Here is a 24,077-nt window from a genome sequence, read left to right on the forward strand (position 1 = left end):
GCTGGATGACTTTGGGCAAGTTATTTCAGCGTTCTCTCTGACTTTCAGTTTCCCCTCTGTAAAACTGAAATAAAGTTAGGCCCTATCTCATATGGTTATGTGAAAATAATTCAGGAAAAATGTCTAACACAGTAGGGTTGACGAGGTTGACTCTTATGGGTCATAACTCATCAGCCAGCAGCTGTTGGATTTTAATGATCTGGCCTCCCAACCTCGTGAGGATCGTGACCTCTTGTTGGACAAGTCTCTTTCCTCAATCCTTTCTGTGAGGAACTCAAAATTTAATTTCTAAGATATACTGCCTTGGAGCAGAAGACAAGGAACTTCGGGCAATTCTCCCCATTTTACAGCCAGGCAAAATAAGGCCCAGAGATGTTAGGGGCTGGGCCAAAGGCTCAGAGAAAAGTAAAGTCGTGTCTACAAGTGGAGCTGAGGCCTCATGGCCTCTCAGTAGTATTCTCTGAACAGGGAAGGAGGTGGGGTTGTCTCATGGAACACCACCACTCTGTCTGGTACTCTGTTAATGAAGAGGGGTAGTTGGGCACAGTGGCTCACCCTGAGTGACTCAGGAGGCTGAGGGGGGGAGAATTGCTTGAGCCCAGGAGTTCGAGGCTGCAGTGCACTATGATCGCACCTATGAATGAAGAGCCATTGCACTCCAGCCTGGGCAATATAGTAAGACCCCATCTCAAAAAAAATTAAAAGAGGAAATAGGCAGCAAGAGGTCTGGGGAAAGTCATCTGTCCCCATGACCTACAGCAGGTGTGCCCTGCTTCCTCCTTCAACTCCACCTCAACACAACCAAACACAGAAGGTGCTGGGCTCTCTGAGAAAGGACTGGCTGTCAGGAGGTCTGTGGCCTGTGAGTCATAGCTCTGCCACTAGCTAGCTCTGAAATCCACTTCTTCTGCCTGTAAAATCAGGGATTAGGCTGGATGACATCTAAGATTTTTATCTTAAACCTCTTCAGAAATTGCTTCATCTCATAGTCACGTGGAGAAAGAGCCAGAAGCCAATATCCCTGAATGTGGCACTTCCTGCCAACCACAACACCTTCTCCGGACTCCCATCATGTCCCAGGGAGTCCTGATCCGTGTGGGGACATAGTCTGAAATGGCCAGCTGCTGTCCTCCTTTGGCCAAGGAACCTCTAGGGTTTGTGAGTAATAAGAGTAGGTCTGGAGGAGGCAGCAGGAAATGTCCTTGAGAAAAAAGATCAGGAAAATGATTTTTCCATTTAAAGGGCAATGTTTCAAATAATTTTTTAAGGCAAATGAACGTAGACACCTGCCCATTCCCAATATAGAAATTCCCAAACATTTTCTTGTTTTCCAGGAAAAACAGTAAAGGGCTCAGGATAAGCTACAGTAGCAGAAATTGAGACATTTGCAAGAATACCTGAACTCTCGGAGGTGGGGGATGTGTAAATGGGTGACTGCAGGTCAGTGTGGAAACCCTCTGGTGCCTCTGACGTCCATGTGTCTGCTTAGGAGGATGTACGACATGACCTCCACCTCACCCCACCCTCCTCCATAAATTCCCTTCCTGCCTGAGAATTCTAGAATTCTACACCAGTTGAGCAAGAAAGTACAAAGGAGGACTGACTTGGCAAAATCCCATGGGGCCCTGGTGAAATGAACAGGTTTGGCAATGATTGTGTCACTATGACCCCGGACAAGTGACTTAACTTGACCATGCAAAAGCCAAGGATGTTCACATCCTGTCCAGCAGCAAAGTCTCTACACTGCAGGGAGTGAGCCCTGACCCTTAGAGGCTGACCCCAGCGAAGGAGTCAGGGAAGGTTCTTCTTCCTCCAAGTCTTACCCCAGCCTCAGCACAAGGAGGCTTTGTGATCTGGTTTTCGAGCAATACTTCCCATTTATTGGGCTGTGAACATCCCTGAGTCTGTAGTCCTGGGCTGGACAAAGGGTGAGAATCCAAAGATCACAAGACAGCCATTACTGTCTGGGCCTCCCAGAATGGTGGAGGAAGCTGCCAGACTAACGAAGGTGATATAGAACACATTAAAATACAGTCATGTGTCACTTAACGGTGGGGATATGTTTTGAGAGATGCCTTATTAGGCGATTTTGTCATTCTGCAAACATCATAGAGTGTATTTACACAATAATATAGGCCATACAGTAAGGCCTATTGCTCCTAGGCTACAAACCTGTACAGAGTGATGCTGTACTGAATACTGCAGGCAATTGTAACATGATGGTAGGTTATTTGTGTATCTAAACATATCTAAACATAGAAAAGGTATAGTAAAATACAGCATCATAATCTTATGGGACCACCATCATATATGTGGTCCATTATTGACTGAAACACCATTACTTGGTGTATGGCTGTAATCCTACAGGAACTCATGGGGGAAAAACAATGGTAAGTGAAAATTAACATAGTACAAGCCACCAGCCTCGTAAAGAATGGAGGATTGTGATGGCTAATTTACGGTCAACCTGACTGAATCACAGGATGTCCAGATGTCTGGTTAAGCATGATTTCTGGGTGTGCCTGTGAGAATGTTTCTGGAAGAGATTAGCATTTGAAGTTGTGGACCGAGTGAAGCAGATTGCCCTTGCCAATGTAAGTGGGCATGGTCTGATCTATGAAGGGTTCCAGTAGAACAAAAAAGTGGGGGAAAGGAGAATTCCCCCTTTCTGCCTGACTGCTTGGACTGAAGCATCCATCTTCTCCTGCATGGGAGCTTCTGGTTCTTAGGCCTTCAGACCTGAACTAGAATCTAGACCATGGGACTCTCCAACTGGCCTTCAAACTATACCATCAGCTTTCCTAGGTCTCCAGCTGCAGACAGATGATCATGGGGCTTCTCAGCCTCCATAATCACGTGAGCCATACTTTATACCTTATAATAAATCATATATGTATATATACACACACACACACACACACACATATATATATATATGTATTTCTATTGGTTCTGTTTCTCTGGAAAATCCTCATACAAAAATGAACTGAATAAATCAAAGAAGACTTCTTCTTGGGGAAGGTGAGTTTTAAGGCTGTTAATACAAGGAATAAAAAGAAGGGAGTCTTTGATTCAGATACAACTGATGGAACAAGAGTGGGCTATGGGGGATAACTTGAGGGCAGGCTCTGATCCAGGAGCAGGAAGGTAAACAGCTTTCCATGTGTAGTATGTAGAGGCTGTAAGAAGCTCATAGCAAATCGCCCCCAAGTCTTGGGTCTGTCTGCCCATCCATAGAATGAGGAAGAAGGTAGACTAGCTAGTCTCTACAGCTCCTTCCAACTCCAGCATTCTACAGTTCACAATCCTAAAAGTGTGGGAAGGAGTCAAACGGTGAGTTGGCTTGGGTTGAGTAGAAAACAGATGGTCAGTAGGAGGGGAGTAGGCCAGGCTCTTGAGGCATCCAATCTAAGAGTAATTTAAGCATATCTGCTTGGGCTGAGCAAACTCAAACCTCATCCCTGACCAAACACCATCCAGGACTAGTTCTTATAAAGCAGCCTCAGAGCCGAAGGCAACTTGTGTATATGACAGAATACACCCAGCTGGATGCAAAGAGACTGAAATGTTCAAGAAGGTGGGCTAGGTCTAGAAAAGTGCTGCAGCTTCAAGGTGACATGTCTGTCCCCTTTCACAACAGACTACTGCCCTCAGACTGTTGTCAGGCTGAACTGTACCAGCCTTGGTGGCCAGGTGTTACTCTACTTCCCAGTTCTCCGGCTGGCCCTTGTGTCTGGATCTAGACTGTCCCCTATGCCTAAGCTTTTTGTGTGGAGAATGAAAGGCCCTGAGAGACACCTGGGCCAGAGCATAACAGCCAAGGTTGCTTTAGCTGGCATGGGGAAATGGAGGAAGTGTTTGGGTGATCTGCTGGGCACAAAGCAGTTTTGGGACCCCACATCCTGCCCTGAAGGATGCACTCACTGACCCTTTTCCCTGAGATTCCAATATTTTCCATCCCACAGCACTTTTGCCAATTCACATGAGTGCCATGGGCAGAAATAGGTATGGAAAGTGGGGAGCATAGCAGGATTCCAGCTTGACAAAGCACCGGGCTTGGTACAGGTCACGAAACGTGGTCCAGGGAAATCCCCAAACAGAAGTGCTCCAGATGGTTTCCCCATTACTTTGGGTAACTTTCCATTGCCACACACCCACCCCTACCCACCTCGCAGGTCTCTTCTAAAGAACCTATTGCTCACCTTGTGACTTGTCAGGCATGAGAATCAAAAGAAGCAATGAGCCCAGTTCCTGAACTTGAGAAGCTAAAATCTACGTGAGAAGATGAAACTTACACCCATGCTACAAGTAGGGAGGACCCAACAGGAGGACCCGGGGCCAACCATAGTATAAGAGCTCAGAGAGGGGGTGTTGACGTGAGCTGGAACAGTGGGAAGAGGCTTCACAAAGGAGGGACGCGGGGTCATGGGAATCAGTGAATGTGTGGGAGGCAGGGCAGGAGTCATGGAACAGGTGACAGACAATGAAGTGTAAGATGTGACGGACCGTAGACAGAAATAGAGTGAAATAAACCACCACGTATTGAGTGCCTACTGTATGCCGTGCCAGGAACTTTCCATCTGTTATTTCGTTTTATCCTCCCAATAAGAGCGGCAGTATCTTTATTTCCAAGTTGCAGGTGAGGAAACTGAAAGGTTCATATGAATTTAGAGTTGTTCTGGTGGCCAATGAGAAGTCTCTCCCAGTGACCAAACTGGGGAATAACTTGAAGGTGATGGTGATGAAATGAGATTGGCCTGGCCATGGTGTCCAAGGTACTAGAGAACATTGCCCATCCACCACCTGAAGAGCCATGACCCAGGAGCCCCTAGATGTCTTTGGAACATTAAGTGGTGGTCTCTAACTTAGGGATCTGCCCTCTTGACTCAGGTGCAGTAACGCTAGCCTTAGCCCAGGCTTCCACCCCCACCTCCCTGTCCCCACTCTCCTTCCCCTGCTACTCAGCCCCTCCTTCTTGTCAACAGGCACACTCCTCCCTAGCCCTTCGACCAGATGATGCCATTAATCACTACCAACAGTTAAGGAAGCCACTGAGGTGTTATCATAACAAGCACTCGAACTATGACTATGACTAATCGAGTGGTGTTAGAGGTTCAGAAAGCATTAATAATTATTATAATTATTTTTTTCTGCCTTGTGTTTTTTTCTGTTGTTTGAGGTTCCAGGCATGAAATGGAGGGTGAAAGGAAGGCCCAACCTTTCTGGAGTTGAGATGATGTGCCATTTTGTTCAGCCTCCCAACCAGCCTTGCAGTGGGCAAGGGGATTGCCTGCTGCAGCCTCTTTGACTCTCTGAGCAGCACCTTGACAGAAGGTCTGAGCGATGCAGGGTGAGTCAGGCCGGCTGGGGGAATCGGAGGCATTCGACCAGAGCGCGACTGCCAGGCCGCACAGTCGGGGAATCCCTCAAGGGAACCAGGGACCCATGCTGACCAAATCCAGCCCGTAGGAAAGCCCTGTCTTGCTACATGACCCCTGATTCATGGCTTTCCCCTCCTGGGGCCCAGCTCACATGCTGCCCCTAAAGCAGCCATCACCAGCTGCCTTACATTATTTTTAAAACTGTTACCCCCAAAGTCCTCAGAGAACCAACTCCCTGAGATGAAGAGACTGAAATGTCAGAGGCTATAAAAGTCATCGGCAGAAGTCCCCGTCGGGATTTAGCTCCAGGTACAAACCTCTGAGGATGGGGCTGACCAACCCTGAGGATTGTCAGTGGCTTGCGTGGGTGTCCCACAAGCGCATTCATGCACTCAGATGCAAATCCTTCTAACCCTAATGGATCCTGAAAGCCCTTCATTCCACAGTCATTAAAATGCAAACCATTTTTGGGGCAAGGGAACTAACATTTATTGTGGTACCTTTGTGCCAGGTACCACGAAGTACTTCATTTCAGCTAATTATATGTCAATTAGTTCCCCATAGCTCTGTTAAGGGACAGCAGAGTGTGGCCTCTGCAGCCACACTGCCCAGGATTCAAATCCTGGTTCTGAAACTTATCAGCTGTGTAGGCTTGGATTGGGCACATCACTTCTCTGAGCTCAGTTTCCTCACCTATAAGATGGGCTTAAGAGAGGTACATACATCTAGCCAGGCATAGTGGCTCACTTCTGTAATCCCAGCACTTTAGGAGACTGAGGCAGGTGGATCATGAGGTCAGGAGATCTAGACCATCCTGGCCAACATGGTGAAACCCCGTCTCTACTAAAAATACAAAAATTAGCTGGGCGTGGTGGCATGCACCTCTAATCCCAGCTACTCGGGAGGCTGAGGCAGGAGAATCACTTGAACCCAGGAAGCGGAGTTTGCAGTGAGCCAAGATCATGCAATTCCACTCCAGCATGTGCGACAGAGCAAGACTCCATCTCAGAAAAAAAAAGGAGGGGTGGGGGGATTTTGAATGTGCTAAACCACAAAGGGTCAATCAGAGCATCATGTTTTTGTCGTTACACAATTTTTTCTAGGGTGGCCCTGTCAGGGAGCATCCATCACTGCTCATAAATACAGCCTTTAATGGAGGGGTGGAGAGGTATGAGGTCATGCCAGGTTGGGAAAGGGAAGAAAAAGATGGTTAAGGAATTTAGGTCTGCCCCTGACTCAGGAACACTCAGCAATGTTCACTCAGGAAGTGGATGGGCAGTTGGTTTGCTTGTATACTATTTCCAGGGTAGACTTTTTATGCTGTTCCCCAGGCTTTCTCAGAATCTTGGAACCAAGAGAAGGCATCTCAGACTCAGCCTTCAGAAGCCACAAATATTACCAGGATGGGGCAATTCCAGAGAAGTGGGCATCTGCCCGTGAGTGGCACTGCCCATCTTAAATGTTGGGAAAGGCAGAAGAGATGATAAATCCAACCAGCCTGGGAAGACCCAGGGCCTCCCCACCCACACTTAAATGCACACACACGCACACATGCACAGGGCCAGGAACGTTCCAATTTACTTAGACACCCTGTCTGGGATATTACCAGTGAAAACTACAAGTCTTTTTCTGGGAGGGTGAGAGGTGCAGTTACAACCTATTTTTAAAAGTGTTCAGTTGGCCAGTTACCTTTAAGAAAATGGGGCTTTTACAGGGGGAGGAGAAAGGAGCCTCTGGTGAGGGTGAAATTCTTGGTGAAGGAAACCACACTGAGGCTTTGAAAGCCAAAACGCTAGTGAGAGGGCACTGGGCCTGGGCATGGGGCACAGGAAGCTTTGGGACTGAGCACAGTGTGCAGAGAGCCAAAGTCAAAACCTAGGGACTGGGCACAGTGGCTCACACCTGTAATCCCAGCACTTTGGGAGGCCAAGGTAGGCAGACCACTTGAGGCCAGGAGTTCGAGACCAGCCTGGCCAACATGGTGAAACCCCGTCTCTACTAAAAATACAAAAATTAGCTGGGCATGGTGGCCGACGCCTGTGATCCCAGCTGCTCGGGAGGCTGAGGCAAAAGAATCGCTTGAACCCAGGAGGTGGAGGTTGCAGTGAGCCAAGATCATGCCATTGTACTCCAGCCTGGTCAACAAGACCGAAACTCCATCTAAAAAAAAAAAAAAAAAAAAACCTAAGGACCTCCTGGTCATACCCAGCAGCAGAGCTGCTGGGAGTTTGCCCAGCTCCGTCCTGATAATGAACAAATGACTTTCCAATTAGTCCTCTCTGTCTAACTCTACAGTTGTCCCTTGAAACAATCTCTTTCTTACCAAGAAGGAAAAGGAAAAGGTCACTCTAGTATTCTGACTGGTATCTGTTTATTGGAGGATACAACATACATGGTCCATCTTCGTATCTTGATCAGCAAATGAGGTGGTAAAACTGCCCAGACCTGGGAAAGCCCCTCTGCCTAGAAATGCCTTACACACACAGGCACTGCACAACAGAGAATAACTTAGCAAAAAGGAATGAAGAAAGATATCAAAGGTCATCTATCATGTCATCCTCAACTTTCTGGAATCTGTGCTAAGAGAAACCCCTATGGAATCGAGGCTCTTGCCTCTGTCCTGCCTGCACTGCCTTAGGTTGAGGCATGTGCTAAGCAGATTCTGGAGATGGTGAAAACCCTAACAACTTTCCAGCACCTCTAACTGCTTCTGCCTCAGCTAACCTGGTCCTGGGGCAGTGGGGGGCAATGGGGGAAGGGGATGAGGTGTCAGAGGCCCGGACAAGTTAGTAAACCCCCAGACACCTGCCAGAGCCTTAAACTTGCGTCAGAGTCTGTCTCCACCAAAATGAAAGAAACCAAGAGTGCCACAACCAAATCACAGTAGCCGGAGTGGAAAATATAGCTCTGACACAGGCCGTTGGCTCTGGGGAAAATTCTGCCGATGAACCATACTGAGACTCAACATTGTTTATCTTCTATAGTTGCCGAGCTTGGGTTTTTACATTTTACATTATTTCCCTCTTTTTCTACCTGGGAGGTGCTGGGTATTTTCCTTCCCCTGCAGTAGACGGGGAAGGAATGACCATAAGCAGGCCACAATCAGAGACAGAAACAGAACATGCCATGGGGCTCAGTTTTTTTTCTGGGATACTGAGAGGATGGCACAATGAGAGGACCATGCCCTGATGACATTTTTCAGCCTTTTAAAAATTATTGGAAGAACCACAATGAGATACCACCTTACCCCAGCCAGAATGGCCATTATTAAAAAGTCAAGAAACAATAGATACCGGTGTGGATGTGGTAAAAAGGGAACGCTTATACACGGCTGGTAAGAATGTATATTAGTACAACCTTTATGGAAAAGAGTATGGAGATTTTTCAAAAAACTAAAAGTACATTTACCACTCAATCCTGCAATCCCACTACTGGGTATCTACTTAAAGGAAAAGAAGTCACTATATATATCAAAAAGACAACTAACTGCACATATAAGTTTACTGCAGCACAATTCACAATTGGAAAGATATGGAACTATCCTAAGTGCCCACCAACAAATTAGTGAAAAAAGAATGAGATCATATCCTTTGCAGGGACATGAAAGGAGCTGAAGGCCATTATCCTTAGCAAACTAACACAGGAACAGAAAACCAAATGCCACATGTTCTCACTTGTAAGTCGGAGTTCAATGATGAGAACACATGGACACATAGAGGGGAACAACATACACCGGGCTTATCGGAGGGTGGGAGGAGGGAAAGGATCAGGAAAAATATTGATGGGTACTAGGCTTAATACCCATTAGTTATTAGTAAGACGACAACAAACCCCCATGACACAAGGTTACCTATGTAACAAACCTGCACATGTATCCCGAGCTTAAAAGTCGAAAAAACCTACTGAAACATAAAAAAAGAAAATATGGCATATATACACCATGGAGTACCACTCAGCCATAAAAAAGTATAAAACAATGTCTTTTGCAGCAACTTGGATGGAACTGGAGGCCATTATTCTGGGTGATATAACTCAGGAATCAAAAACCAAATACCCATGTTCTCACTTACAAGTGGGAGCTAAGCTATGGGTTCACAAAGGCATAAGGGGTGGTATAATGGTCATCGGATCCTCAGAAGGGCAGGGGATAAGAGATTTAAAATTACCTGTTGGGTACAATGTTTAGAAGTTTCCAAAAAGGGAACTTCAGTGAGAAGGTTCCATAGTGCCTAATGGCACTAATGGTCAGAGCATCTTCTTCAGTTCAACAAAGATCTCTCGTACTGTACTATAAGCCCAGAGCAACCTTCATGGAATGCCAGGACTTCAGATCATCAAATCACTTTCCAGTCAGTCCTCTCTATCTAACCCTACAGCTGTTCCTTGAAACAATCTCTTTCTTTCCAAGGAGGAAAAGGAAAAGATCACTCTGGCATTCTGACTGGTATCTGATTATTGGTGGAAACAACAGACACTGTCCATCTTTTATATCTTGATCAGCAGATGAGATGGTAAAACTGATCAGACCCAGGAAAGCTCCTCTGCCTAGAAATGCCTTACACACACAGGCACTGCACAACAAAGAATAACTTAGCAAAAAGGAATGAAGAAAGATATCAAAGGTCATCTATCATGTCATCCTCAACTTTCTGGAATCTGTGCTAAGAGAAACCGCTATGGAATCAAGGCTCTTGCCTCTGTCCTGCCTGCACTGCCTTAGGCTGAGGCATGTGCTAAGCAGATTCTGGAGATGATGAAAACCCTAATGCTTTTCCAGCACCTCCAACTGCTTCTGCCTCAGCTAATCTGGTCCTGGGGCAGTGAGGGGCAATGAGGGAAGGGGATGAGGTGTCAGAGGCCTGGATGAGGTGCACTAAAATCCTAGACTTCACCACTGTACAGTTCATCCATGTAACCAAAAATCACTTGTACCTCTAAAGCTGTTGAGATAAAAAAAAAAAAAAAAAAAAAGTTAATTGTTAGAGTCACATTATTTGTCTCTGCGTGGAGATATGGGTAAAGGAATGAACTGATTATCAGGTTACTTGAGCCTTATTTTGCGCTACTATAAAATAGATTTAATGATTGGATCAAATCTTTAGATTGTTGTAAAACTTAAAATGAAGCAATATGATTGTCTTGTACATAGTAAGACGTCAAAGAGCAATAAGGGAAACCAACTAAGACAGGTAGTAGTTTGCCATTGGCCTTGCCTGGGGTCTAGGGCTTGGGTCAGGACATGTCTTAGTCTATAGCATATGGTGGGCACACAGTATACAGTATCAGATAGCTGGCATCACTTAGTCATAGAACAGCTGCAAAGAGTCACACACGCACACACACGTGAGCACACTCACACAACAGATAAGATTGCTCAAGCCACCTCCGGGATCGTGAAGATGAATAAGAGGTCTGCAGACCAGTGTGTTTCCCCAACCATGTCACAAGGAAGGAAGGTCCACAGGGTCCCCAGGAACTCTGGGCAGAGGGGGATTTTAGAAGGAAGCTTGCTGAAAAACACGGATTCCCATGGCTATGAATGTGGCTGGTGGAAAGGAAAGCGAGACCTGACGGGGCTGCACCACATGGTGCAGTGGAAAGGATAACGCAGCCCAGGAAAAGATTGTGTGGCTTGGTGGTTTGTGGCATGGCTGGAGAGGAGAAACTCCTGGATCCTAGTCCTACTGCTGGTTCTGAGAAAAGCCACCAGAGCCTCCCTTCTTGAGTCAAAGACAAGACCACAGAGGGGCTCTTTCATGCATTTAGCTATTTTGTGGCTTTAAAGTATTTCACCCTATTGACAAATCTCTTTGATCCTTTGTAAAGCAGGAGAAAGAACTGAGGAGTCTCTCCATTTCACAGAGACAGAAATTGAGATTCACTGAAGGTGGAAGACATCTCCACAGTCACACAGAGGAAAGACCAAAACCCAGCCCTCCTCTTCCCAGCCCTAGGTCTTTACCATTTGAGAATCGTAAACATGAGCCTTAGTCAAAATGAGCAAAATATGCACAAGAAGCTAGACTGTGTCTCCTCTCTATCTCTGGCATATATAAAACATGGGTCCAGTCCACAGGGATGAAATACACACAATACACTCACACATATGCATATGTGCACACATGCATCCATGCAGGCAAAGACATTTCACAACTCTAAGGCAGGGTACACAAAGTACTGCCAAGGATGGTCATAAGCATTGGAGGATTTTTTTAAAAATGAAATCTCAGTGGGGTCAGGTTGTTAAAGGAAGGCTCATGGAAGAGGTAGTGCTGAATTGAAAGAATTCTGTTGGTGAAAAGGAAAGGGGGTCATTGCAGGCCAGTGAAGCCATGAGTGGAAGTAAGGAGGTGGGAGAGTACAGGGCATATTCTGGCAACAGTGAGATCCCCCTTGTTTTGGTCAGAGATCTTGTGGAGAGAACCTGTGGGAAGGAAAGCTGTGAAGGCATTTGGGAGTGCAAATGTCAAGCTAGGTTGGGCTGTGCTCTGAAAGCCCTGGGCTGCCACTGATGGTTTGTGAGAGTGGAGTTTTGCTGATAAAATGAGTGCTTTGAAAAGTGAACCTGGCTTGGTGGTTTGGAAAAACTAAGACTTTAAGAATGCGTTCTGTTCTCCGGTGGCTTGGGGGCTGGAGAACAGAATTTAACATGTTAATTGGTTGTTCTCAGAATGTTGATGGCCGTAACTACAGCTGAATAAACCTCCATGTGGCCTTTAGCTCAGCTAGGGTGGGAAGTACTGGGGAGAAGGGTGAGGTCAATATGAAGAGCTCAGCATCCCTCACACCATTTCCACAGGCCTGCACCTTGGTTACAGTGGCACTAGCAGCCTCAACCCCAATTTTCCCACCACTGCAGCCTATAGAGAAGCAAGTTCTGGCTCAATGTGGGCTGCTGCAACTCAGTCTCTCCTCCTCCCCTCCTGTTTACTCTAAAGCCCTCTGATTTTACCTGAAATGAAACAGCAGCCCCAGCTATGCTCACAGTGACCAGAAGCTCCTGCGTCCCACTCCACCAAGAACCTTGCCTTGTAGTCCCCAGCCAACCCTCACTCACACAGAAAGGACTGTGGGGACACTAACTCTCCGTCCACGTGCACCAATCTTTAGATGTTCAAAATCATTTCAGGAAGCCCAGAAGAGAAAGAGAAATTGTGGTGATATCAACAGTCATAGCTGTCCTGATAGTACTGGCCGTAGCAGCTGTAGTAGTCTCAGTACAGTTACAGTCATTGTAGAGTAAGCAATGGCTTGTCAGGTAAAAGTCATTGAGTGCTTGCTATGAACCGTGCACTATGACAAGCATTTTTCCCATTTTTTTCTCATAGCCAGCAGGTAAGTATCATTATGTTTTCCATCTTACAGATATGATAGGGTATCCTTGGTAAAGATGTACATGGGATTCTGGATTGCAATGGCAGAGCTTTGGTGAGGCCAGCTTGCTCATGATACCCTCTAAGGATGTCCTGTATCCCTCCCCTTTCACTTCCCCACCCCAAGTCCCCGTCACCACCCATCCCTAACACACAGTTTACATCTTGTGACCCCTTTGACCAGATATATGTTTATACACTTCGGTGCAGGTAGCTTTCCAATTTTGCACAGATGTCTGTAAGTCACTTTTTTGGAACCTGGAGCAACATCTTTGTAGAAACTCTACTTATAAATGTTGATTCATTCCCAGCCTTTGATTTCATTCACAAAGCAGGGGTTACACTATAAATAGCACCAAACTTAGTTCAGGTTCTTGGGAGCTGGGGGTCTATGAGATTTACAAAGGACAGCTTCTTTCTCCTACTGGACATATGAACAGCCTCAGGCAACATCTGAAATAGTCAAGGTCATCTTGGGTCAACTTCTGTCACACTCTACTCCCTCTCCCTGGCTGGCCTCTCTGGAAGTCCCTCTGCACTTTCCCCTCTGAGGGGCTGTAGGCCCTCCATTGAAGTGCTAACCTTCTGCCCTGCTTAACCACATGCTCCCAGATGACCTACTCTCCTCCCCGCCTGCCCCAGCTCACAAATCAGCCCCACAGGAACTCAGCCTCCAGGATTAGAACCACCCAGGGATTTCAGTGTCATTTTCATGGCTTCTTTCCCACCACTGTATTTGACCTCCTGGCTCTCTAGAAGTTGCTGGTGATTTCGTAAAGGATTTCTCACAAGCAGGGTTAAGGAAGTGCCAACGATTACCACTGAAGTCCATAGAAAACAGGCACTTCTAAATTGGGAGTGGTGTATGCATTCTTTTGCATTATCTATATGTTTGTGTTCCATGGGTCTTCAGTCTATCTGAAGTCTACCTGCATGGACCCTCCTTCAAGGATCCAAGAATCTGCTGATCCAGAGCCTGCATGATCTGAGTGTTCATCCACAGTGGTTTTCACAGGGGTCAGATATCCTGTTTCTAGCACTGGCCATTCCTCCCTGCCTGCTCGCCTTTTCCCATGGGATACAATGGAGGCCTTGGGGGACTTTAAGACTTCAAAGCCCATAGCAGCTGGCAACTCCTGGTACTGAACCAGCACCCAGACTGGCCTCACTGTGCTCTGCCATGGGAATCCAGGATCCCATGGTCACCTCTCTCAAAGGAATTTATTATCTGAGTCCCATGTCAGGAGCCAACTACACCAAGAACACTTTCTCCTGGGCATAGGCCTGCGTCGCTCAGGCATCAACGCAACACAGACATTTTACTGCGTGGTGCAGATAATTGCTTGAGAACGCAAACTTCTTTCTGAAAGAGATGTGAAGCGCTTTCTAGGGCTTTCCAGTAATCTTCTTTTCTCCCTGAAACAGTCAATGTGAGAAATCCACTTCCGGAAGGTGACCACCTCCCTTCCACACCCCCGCCGCCCCCGGGGCCATGCTCTTGAGGAAAAGGCAGCATCACGTCCTCCCCTACCAAGTGGAGGCTCTTCTGATTTCCACTGCTCTCAGCAGGCCTGACTCACAACGAAACTGCAACCTCAAAGTGCTGGGGGCCAGGATTGCAAGAAGGAAATACAGGTGAACACACGCAAAAGCTGCCGGAGGAAAAGGTTTTGTTTCTCTTACAGAATGGCACTTCCAGGGCTGGGCAGAAGCTATGAGCTACAAGAGGCTGACAGGGCCTGGTCTTGTGCTGACCTGGTGGATTTGGAAAGGAAGGAAAATATGTATCAGAACCACTCATGTTCTCTCACTCCTGCCAAGGGGAACAGAAGGGGCAGGCTGGGAGGAGAGATAGGGGAAACACAAAATTTAAGGGCATTAGCTTTGGAAATCTTCTTAGAAAAACGACTCTGGCAAGCCCTTGGCTTATTGATGCAGAAAGCAAGGCCAAGGGATGAAAAGGAACTTGTTTGGGATCTCATAGTAGAAGGTCCAGGGCTGGAAACTAGGCCTCCTAACTGCCTGAGCCAGTCAGTCTTTCTACTATAAGACTGATTTCTTTGTCTCCCTGTAACATCCTCAGAATATTGGAGTTGAAATTGGTCTGTTCCAAGTCTTCAGATCCATGAAGAGACATACTTAGCTTTTAGCAGCTGAGTATTCCCAAGGAAAAACATCAACCACTACACTTCTGATGGGCTGACTACTTGCTGTATGTCAAGTATTCATCCAAGCATTGTATACAGTTGCTCATTCCGCCCTTGCAACACTACAACAGCACCAATTATCATCTCCAATTGTATATAGATACTGCCACACAGGGAGGCTCAGAAATTTGCCCAAGGTCACACAAATGGGGAAGGGCAGAGCTGGGTTGCAAACCCAGTCTGACTCCAGGGCCTGCACACTTAACCACCATGCTCTGCTGCAAAGACAAGCCCAAAGACAGAGCACATCTTGGGGTTTCCAACAACAGAACACTTGGACCCAGGGTAGGGCTGGGGGTTGAGCAAAGTGGGGAAGGCAGTTCCAGCCTTTGCTGTCAGAGGTATATAAGGTCTGCCACATAAGAGAGGCTCAAGTGCACAACCCTTAGCCGCTTTCGTGAAACCAATTGACTACCTGATACCAATTTATATCCAACCCACTGCTTGAGGCACCTGAATTCAAGGTTCTTGCTGGGAACAGTCTCAGATCACCCAAAAGCCAAGGTACAAACAGATTCTCCTTAATTACTTGAAAGAATAATACTTTTTAGAAAATATTCCTTGTATTTTACGTAAGTATTTTAATCTTAAAAGGAATACTTTTAAAATCATCAAAAGAGTATTAGAACCTTGTTGGGCCTCCTTAAACTATTTTGAACTACATCTGAAGGTCGAGACAACTTAGGGCCTCTGGAGTTCTTAGTCCAGCACCAGGGGAAAAAGAGTTTCTTTTTCCCCTCCTTCTATAGATGGTCTCCCACAAATAGGTGGGCAACCAGGGATTGAGCTTTAATCTGACCACACAATGTCTGATCCAGTTCCTAAAAGGGTGGCCTCCTTATAAAATGATTTCTAAGTTCACCAGAGCACTTAGAGCCCACCTACTGTGTGTGCCAGGCAAATCTGCATGGGATGAGAAGAGAATGGCAAGCCAATGATATTGATTTAATTGGATAACTTCTGGCCAGTGGGGCTAGGAAATGTCTGTTTTTATTTTCAATGTTGTTCTAAAAACTGAGAAAGCACAAGAGTTACCAAAGACTAAGCAGGGTTTTTAATGCCCCTTAGAATTAAAGAGGAGGGAGAGAGGAGAATAAAAGGCAGAATAAGAAAGCAGAGCCCAAAATAAGCCTGCAGAAGAGCCTGTCCAACAGCTCTGTGCCCCTTGACCACACCCAGCCCCTAGAACCTAGTCCTAGGCCTGGGGCCCCTTGGAGAAGGGGTTTACAGTAATGACAGGTCACTGGCAAATCAACCCCAGAACTCCCATGGGTTTTGACTTGAAACCACAAACACCGCTTGTGAGGCACTGTCGCTTCCGTGACATGTGAGAGGCTCACAGGAGCTGCTAAACTGAAAGACCACCCTGGCTATTTGGAAACTCTGAATAAAGAAGACAGCAGTGGGCTTCTCCCTTATCTACCCAGACCAGGTGCCCTGTGGGTACATCCTCTGCACCTGCCTCCAAGGCCACACTTTGATCATTCTCCTCCTACTTGTCCTCACCCAGAGATTTCTGTGAAACACTTACAGCATTCATTCTCTAAGGGTGGTCTGAGAAACACTGAGAGGTCTTCCCTTTTCCAAAGGAAAATTCTTATGCTCCAAATAAAACAGCGTATTACAACAGACCTCATGTAGGAGCAGTTGTGAGGATCCTGCTTCTATCAAGCCAGAGGGTTAAAAAGCCTTGGAAAAAAATGCAAAACAATGCCACTCTTCTCACTAAATGTGTTTTGGTTTGGAAAATAGTTACATCTCATTTAAAAATGCCATGTTAACATGTAAGGGTTTATTATTGTTTATGACTTCAAAATGATGTCATAGGAGGTATTTTTTAAAATTTCTCAGTTTTACTTTCTAATATGATAAATGTTTACATATATATATGTATAAATATATATATATATGTATATATAACCCACATAAGTGAAAGCTCTTTGGGGGTTCTCAATAACTTTGAAGAGTGTAAAGGGGTCCTGGATCCACATAGTTTGCCAACAGCAGCTGACTTAGGGAACTGAGGGCAAGGCTGGACGCAGTTGCTCGCACCCACTCCCTTTCCCTTCTTCCTTAGTCTATGAGCTAAGAGGGGCACATGTAAATGACAGTCATAGTGGAAGCAGCATGAATCCAGGATGGGAGGAAGCACCTGCATCTTCAGTGTGATGCAACTGTGCATCCAAAATGCACAAAACACACGGAGTATGGGGAGGATTGAGAGTCAGTGGCACATTTTAGAGGTAAGGACCAGAATGGGCAAGATGATGGGAAGTGCTCAACTTTCTCTCCTCTCTCTTTTTTTTTTTTTTTTTTTTTGGAGACAGAGTCTCACTCTGTTGCCCAGGCTGGAGCACAGTGGCGTGATATCTGCTCACTGCAGCCTCAGCCTCCTGGGTTCAAGCGATTCTCCTGCCTCAGCCTCACCACGCCCAGCTAATTTTTGTATTTTTAGTAGAGACAGGGTTTCACCATGTTGGCCAGGCTGGTCTTGAACTACTGACCTAGTGATCCGCCCGTCTCGGCCTCCCAAAGTGCTGGGATTACAGGTGTGAGCCACCGCACCTGGCCCCTCTCCTCTCTTTTATAAGGTTTCTGGAAGGTGTTGCTCCTGTAGGGGTACTGCAGTGGGAAGACAGGGCAAACTATGCCTTATAACACTGTGCCACTCATGGATCAGAGACAAAATAGAAACGCCATTCTGTCTGAAAATACTCCAAGGCTCGCGATCTTCCCCTAAGACAAAAATATCTAAGCCACCCTCACTATCATCCCCAATTCCTAAACTTAAGGTACCCAAGGAGTACAAAATAGATTCATAACTGTTCAATGGATGGAAACGTATTGTCACAGACTTTCAACTTCTTACCACCACAACCTAAGATGCACACATCTTAGACAGCTGCCCCTAATTGTTGCTGCAGGCCCAGAGAACCCAGAGTGATTTGATACTTACGTGAGTAAAGGAATTAGGTACTAATTTGAAAAAGAATTCAGATTCTACCTTTGCCATTAACTACCTCTAGGACCTGGGAAAGTCTTCTTCTCTAGGCCTCTGTTTGCCCATTTGTAAAATAAGACACATGAATTTGATAATGTCTAAGACCCCCTCCTCTTCTGACATCCTACAGAATTTTAACATTCCAGCAGCCATGGAGGAGTTAACATCTGCCTGGAAGGGCACTAATTAGTAATCAGATCAATTCTTTTAAAAACTGGAAAGGCTATAATGGGTATAGGCATATAGTTTGTAAGGATAGTGGTTTCTTCAGACGAATCCATTCTCTACTTCTACTTTATAAGAGATGGAAGAACAACAGACATATAGCCATGCAGCACTACAAAAAATTTAGGAAGCACATGCTCAGCTGCCCAGTCAGCCAACAAATATTTAGTGAGAACCTTGGATGTGCCCAGAACCATGCTGAGTACTGCGCAAACAACACTCATCAAAAACAGATACAGGCCCTGCCCTCTAGGTGGTCACAGTCTAACAAGAGAGACAGAGATCAATCAAATGATCACATAGCCACATGTCTAATTACAAACTGACATAAATACTATAGAGGGGTGGGAGCAAGGTGTTCTGAGAAGATACACCCAGGGGGCCTGACCTAGACTGGGGAATGATGAACTCATTTGAGGAAGGAACGTCTGAGCTGAGAGCTGAAGGATGAAGACAGGAGGAGAGCAGGAAGGGAGAACTAAATGTGCAAAGGCACTGTGATAGGAGAGAGAGGGGATAAATCACTGGGCATAGTGGCTGGTACAATGTAAGCCCAGCCACTTGGTGGCTGAGGCAAGAGGATTACTTGAGCCTAGGAGTTCAAAAACAGCCTGGGCAACATAGCAAGACCCTGTCTCTTTAAAAAAAAAAAAAAAAAAGAGAGAGCATGTGGATCATTTGAAAAAAAAGAAGAAGAAAGTCAATGAGGCTGGAGTGCAGAGGGAAGTAGAAAGTGGAGAGTGCCGCAAGTTGAAGCAGAAGAGATAGGCAGTGTCAGATGATAAAGGAAGTTATAGAAAACATTAAGAATATGAGTCCTTATTTGACCAAGAGAGGGAAAGTGGGAAGCCATGGAAAGGTTCAAGTAGCAACAGATTCATGATCAGATTGGTGCTTGGAAATAATTACTCTTGCTACAACATGGAGAATGATCTAGAAAATGGACATTAGAATAACAATTTGGCATTTATTTTGGAGTCCAGGAGAGATAAGACAGTGTTGGGGTGATCAGACCCAACACCAGGCCATGGGGGCTACAAAGTCCAGCAGAGTCAAAGGAATGAGAAAAGACAAGTTAAGGGTGCATAAAGTGGGTCCAGGGGGCCAACACTAGTATGGAGGCTGCAAAGGCCCCGAGCTCTGGGAGCCCGCACTATTTATTGGTGATCAAACAAAGAAGCAGTTGGTGAAGAAGTGGGGTAAACAGGTGAGGGCGTGAGGATGTGGGGATAGAAAGGTAGTGGTGCATCAAGCATAGCTGTAATGGTTTAGCATTTTCTTTGACACATATAGAATATGCTCTGCTGCTCGAGATAATGGAGAGCATGTTTACGAGCCTGGGAGAGCAACCAACAAGTCTGTGCACATTCCATCCAAGCCACTAGGGATTTTATGCCCTGGGCTTAGATTTGTGGTGCAGCAGGGCAGCCTTCTACCCTTTGGCACAGAGCTTGGTGTTCCAAAGGCCACGAGCGGTTTTAGACCCTGGACCCCGGACATCTCCCAAGACTCTTTTATATTACGACAGACAAGCCAGTCCTGCCTCAGCTCTTCTACCAACAGATAGTAGCTTGAACCAGACAGTCATTGCTGGTGATGATGGAAATGGAGAAAAATCAGTAGATTAGAGAAATGTTTATGAAGAAAAATCTGGAGGTTCTGGTGATAGATTGAACATAGATTGGCAAGGAAGAGGGAGAGACCAACAAATCATTTCTAGAGTTAATTGATAGTTCCATTTACTGAGCGAGGGTGCACTGGATGAAGGTGAAACCAGAGAGAGATGATTTTACTCTCAGATACAGAATCAACTACATAAATTGGCAGGGGAAGACAGTACAAAATAAAAATGTGGAATCCCCTGCTCAACAGTTATTGAGAATTTCAAGATGGTGATAGCAGAGCAAGGGGAGGACTTTTTTAGTCATGGGACCCTGTGTAACTGCAGAAGTCACTTATCTACAAACCCAGCCCTGCTTGGATATGTTGGGTTGGAGGTGCCAGCCATCCAGTGGAGACTGGAGCAAACTAAATCCCACCAGAGGGACAGTCCTGGAGTTAAAAGAATCCATTTGTGCCCCACACTCAGGAGCCCACTAGTTATCCTAGGTAGTCATGCAGACAGAGCAGAAACAACTATGGTCCTCTGGGTGGCCAAGGCTCCAACACCTGGTGTCCTGGTCCCTGATAAGCCAAATTTCTCATATGACAAGTTACAGAGCACAGTTTCTATCCCCTAAGGAAAATCCAAATTGCCTGATTTGGTGCCACAGTTGCACAAAGGGGAATTCCACATTGGCTGCCCAAAGATCAGCCCTTCCGCTCATCTGTGGTTTGCAGTGTCTGCCAGCCATGATCCTCGGAAGGGCGCTTAATCCGGTTTGCATAACCCTTGTTCCATTCCACCTAAGGGCCAGCCCCAGCCTGGGCTCCTCCTAAACTTCTGGCCCACCAGGCGTTTATTCTGAAGTACCCCAGACACGATCAAAGCCAATGTCAGGAGAGCCCAGAGGAATACAGTGCTCACAGACTCCTGTCCCCTTGCACCCCAAACTGGCCACACTTTGGGTGTGTGATATGCATGGGGTCTGCTGCAGCACAGCTTCCGAGGAAGCCTCTGTCCTAGGAGCTGAGGAAGGTTATTCAAGGGAATACTAGAAATTTCAAGCTGGCAAAGCTATTTTACACACTAAATGTCCTGGATAAGAAGAAATGAAACTCCCATTATCAGCCTTAAAAAATAACTACTAATGGCAAATAGGAGTCAAGCCCGGAGGGGCTTCTTCATCAGGACAATTGTCACCCATCCCCAAGATGGGAACAGTCTCACCTTCTCTGCCTGCATCATCAGCCTGCCTGCTCTCTGCCGGCTGACCCTATTGCCCAACAAGCTGTCTAAACCCAGAGTCCAGCAAGCCCGGATCCCTGAACCTTCCCTCTGCAGCTCCAGAGCCACCCTCACAGGGCTCCTAGCCTGCTCCCCACTCTTGGGTTTGAGCTGCAGAATTGCAGTAAGGCATGGGGTAACTACACCAAGAAGGCTGCCATTTTGCTTAGCATGAGAGTAGCTGGGAGGCTGATTCTTTTTTTTTTTTTTTTTTTTGAGATGGAGTCTCGCTCTGTTGCCCAGGCTGGAGTGCAGTGGCGCGATCTCGGCTCACTGCAACCTCCGCCTCCCGGGTTCACGCCATTCTCCTGCCTCAGCCTCCCAAGTAGCTGGGACTACAGGCGCCCACCACCACACCTGGCTAAATTTTTTTTTTTTTTTTTTTTTTGAGACGGAGTCTTGCTCTGTCACCCAGGCTGGAGTGCAGTGGCGCGATCTCGGCTCACTGCAAGCTCCGCCTCCCAGGTTCACGCCATTCTCCTGCCTCAGCCTCCCGAGTAGCTGGGACTACAGGCACCTGCCACCACGGCCAGCTAATTTTTTCTATTTTTAGTAGAGGCGGGGTTTCACCGTGTTAGCTAGGGTGGTCTTGATCTCCTGACCTCGTGATCCGCCCACCTCGGCCTCCCAAAGTGTTGGGATTACAGGCCTGAGCCACCGTGCCCGACAAGGGAGGCAGATTTTTTTTTTTTTTTTTTTTTTGTAGTTGCAAGATTTAATACAGTGAAAACAGAGCTCCCATACAAAGGGAAGGGACCCCAAGAGGGTAGCCATTGCCGGCTGAAATGCCCGGGTTTATGTCCCGATCATTGTCCCTCCCGCTGTGCTCTCAGGTAATAGATGATTGGCCATTTCTTTACCTCCTGTTTTTGCCTAATTAGCATTTTAGTGAGCGCTCTTTACTACCTGATTGGTCGGGTGTGAGCTAAGTTGCAAGCCCCGTGTTTAAAGGTGGAGGCGGTCACCTTCCCAGCTAGGCTTAGGGATTCTTAGTTGGCCTAGGAAATCCAGCTAGTCCTGTCTCTCAGTCCCCGCTCTCAACGGGAAAGCCCAAGTGCTGTTGGGAAGGTTGGCCAATGACTGCTCTAACAGGAGGCAGATTCTTCATAAGATCTTGTGAACTGTAGAAAGCACCCTCCAAAATCTATTTGCATAAGCGCACACACACACACACACACACACACCCCAGCAGTTCTTGCCTGCCCAGATTCCTTTGCAGCTAAAGTGGTGAAACTTACTGGGCGCAGCTTCCTAAAAAGATTATTAGGGTCTCCTGGGTTGGTGTGCCTTTAAAACTTTGGACTTTACCACCCCCTATCTCTCCTATCTCCTTGCAACAAAGGTTAGGAGAACAAGAACGCAGAAAAAACGGGTCCTGGATGACATCTAGGTGCCTGCTTTGGGCTTCTTGATGAGTGAGACAGAAAATAAAATAAAATCCCCTTTTTTAAAAGCCATGCTTACTCAGGTTTTCCTTCATTAGCCGCTAAATACAGAAATGAGAGAATATATTGGAGCAGGGATGGAAGAAGAGAGGTATTCCCCTTCCCACAACCTTCTGATTTCCCAGTATGTCCCCCACTGGAAAAATTCATTTAAAATCAGTGTAATACGCATTGATTAGATGCCTACTATGCATCTGGGCTTGAGGGCAAACTGGACCCAGGCCTTTTGGCCTCAAGAAGCTCACAGTGTGAGAGTGGCATTTGTGTCCTCTTGAAATTCACAGGACTAAATTGTGCCCAGACTGACATTCTAACCATCCATAGGTGCCTGCCTTCTCACTTCCCTCTCTGCATGGGCTCTTGCTTTGTACCAAAATCCAAACCCAAATCTCCTCACATGTGAGTGTTGGCATTCATGTCTCAGACATGACCTATGGGCTTGGAACTTTTCCCCGTGGACCCCAGTGACTTTTCAGATGAACAGATATCTTCAAAAACTTGAGAAATAGGAGTCTTGTTTGTTGTTCTTGTTGCTTTGTCAATATAAGGGCACAGGGTCTTTATTCAAATGTTCATATCTATCTCTTGACAGCAATACTATGAGACATATTGATGGAGAAGCTGTTATCTCCATATGCTAAATGAGGACTTGCACCAGGGAACTTGCCTATGGTTCTCTCCAACCACTTAAATTCTGAAATTTTGAAATGAGAGTGGATAGTAGTTTCAAATCAATGGGGAAAGAATCAACTCTTCAGCAAGTGGCTTGAGATAATTAGCTACACATTTCAGAACAAATAAAGAAGTCAGATCTGGGCCAGGCACAGTGGCTCACGCCTGTAATCTCAGCACTTTGGGAGGCTGAGGCGGGCGGATCACGAGGTCAGGAGATCGAGACCACCCTGGTTAACATGGTAAAACCCCATCTCTACTAAAAATACAAAAATAAAAATAAAAAAAATAAAAAATTAGCCGGACGTGGTGGTGGGCGCCTGTAGTCCCAGCTACTTGGGAGGCTGAGGCAGGAGAATGGCTTGAACTCAGGAGGCAGAGCTTACAGTGAGCTGAGATCATACCACTGCACTCCAGCCTGGGCAACAGAGCGAGACTCCGTCTCAAAAAAAAAAAAAAAGAAGTCAGATCCTAACCTCAACCCTATTTAATAGATTATAGATGAAAGAAAGGTACAAATGGCTTTTACACACCTCCCTTCTCCCTGACATTTTGTGTGTGTGTGTGTGTATGTATTTACACACACATCTCATATAGGAAAATTGAAGGGAGGCTGCCTGCCTCCCTGAGTCGCTCTCCCTCTCCTTCTGAATGCTTACCTGTGCCCAGACCACCTCCTTAGCCTCGCACCTTCCAGACTCACAGGGCACTCTTCTGTGCCCATCCCAAGTATAGCTGATACCTTCCACGGGCCAGACTCAGTGCTAAGTACCAAGTACGCAAAGATTAATAAAACAATGACCTGTTTCAGGGAGCTCAAAGCTGATTCGGCAAGGCATGGTGTGTACATGAATGACAACCACGTAGGGTTGTAGGTTTCCTAGTG

General features: G+C 46.3%; 1 long non-coding RNA gene across 1 annotated transcript in view; it reads right to left on the minus strand.

Moving 5' to 3' along the window:
- LOC134740368 (uncharacterized) overlaps positions 1–24,054 on the minus strand; it is a 55,573-nt gene extending 31,519 nt beyond the window's left edge. The window contains exon 1 of the long non-coding RNA XR_010127789.1: positions 23,994–24,054. This is a non-coding gene — a long non-coding RNA (uncharacterized LOC134740368). The remainder of the gene's footprint in view (positions 1–23,993) is intronic.
- Positions 24,055–24,077: the final 23 nt, after the last annotated feature.

Source organism: Pongo pygmaeus, chromosome 1 (genome assembly GCF_028885625.2).
Source record: "Pongo pygmaeus isolate AG05252 chromosome 1, NHGRI_mPonPyg2-v2.0_pri, whole genome shotgun sequence".
Lineage (NCBI taxonomy): Eukaryota > Metazoa > Chordata > Mammalia > Primates > Hominidae > Pongo > Pongo pygmaeus.